Raw genomic sequence first — 286 nt, 5'->3', positions numbered from 1 at the left:
AGTCTTAGAGGTGATGGGCTTTGGTAAAACTTTCATTGGTGTGATTAAAGTTTTTATATTCTAACCCCTCAGTCCGAGTCTTAACCGGACGCACCCTTGAGTCCTGATCTATTTGTCCTCTATCTAGAGCCTATGGCTCAAGCTATTTGCCAATCAATTATGGTGTAACCAATATGCATTTGTACACAGCATCACTTCTCACTATTTGTAGACGATGTTTTGGTGTTTTTAGTAAACCCCTCTCAGACTTTTCTTCACCATCTATCATTATGCGAGGAGTATGGAA

The 286-nt window shown here is 39.9% G+C and overlaps 1 protein-coding gene across 1 annotated transcript in view; it reads right to left on the bottom strand.

Annotated features, from left to right (window-relative positions):
• Positions 1 to 286, bottom strand: part of LOC116689899 (transmembrane protein 132D) — a 30688-nt gene that overhangs the window by 2581 nt on the left and 27821 nt on the right. The gene's annotated exons all lie outside the window — the stretch shown is intronic.

The sequence above is a fragment of the Etheostoma spectabile genome, chromosome 5 (genome assembly GCF_008692095.1).
Source record: "Etheostoma spectabile isolate EspeVRDwgs_2016 chromosome 5, UIUC_Espe_1.0, whole genome shotgun sequence".
Taxonomy (NCBI): Eukaryota; Metazoa; Chordata; class Actinopteri; order Perciformes; family Percidae; genus Etheostoma; species Etheostoma spectabile.
The sequence above is the reverse complement of the archived record's forward strand: the minus strand, read 5'-3'. Positions and strand labels throughout refer to the sequence as shown.